This window comes from Cuculus canorus, chromosome 31 (genome assembly GCF_017976375.1).
Source record: "Cuculus canorus isolate bCucCan1 chromosome 31, bCucCan1.pri, whole genome shotgun sequence".
Classification (NCBI taxonomy): Eukaryota; Metazoa; Chordata; class Aves; order Cuculiformes; family Cuculidae; genus Cuculus; species Cuculus canorus.
In genome coordinates, this window is record NC_071431.1 from 1,502,841 (window position 1) to 1,503,406 (window position 566).

The window sequence follows — 566 nt, forward strand, 5'->3', positions numbered from 1 at the left end:
TTTGGGGGCTCCTGTTGTCCCCAAAGTGCCACCATCCCCAGAGCTCCTGTTGTCCCCAAAGTGCCACCACAGCCCCAGGAGATGCCACCACCCTCAGGAGCCACTGTTGTCCCCAAAGTGCCACCATTCCCGGAGCTACTGTTGTCCCCAAAGTGCCACCACGTCCTCATGAGATGCCACCACCCTCAGGAGCTCCCCTTGGCCCCAAAGTGCCACCACATCCCCGTGAGATGCCACCACCCGCAGAGCCACTGTCGTCCCCAAAGTGCCACCACATCCCCTATGAGATGCCACCACCCTTGGAAGCCCCCATTGTCCCCAAAGTGCCACCACCCTCAGGAGTTCCTGTCCCCAAAGTGCCACCACCCCCGGAGCCACTGTTGTCCCCAAAGTGCCACCACATCCTCATGAGATGCCACCACCCTCAGGAGCTCCTGTTGTCCCCAAAGTGCCACCAGGCATGAGGTGGTGCCACCACCCTTGGGAGCTCCTGTTGTCCCCAAAGTGCCACCATCCCTGGAGCTCCTGTTGTCCCCAAAGTGCCACCACGTCCCCTATGAGATGCC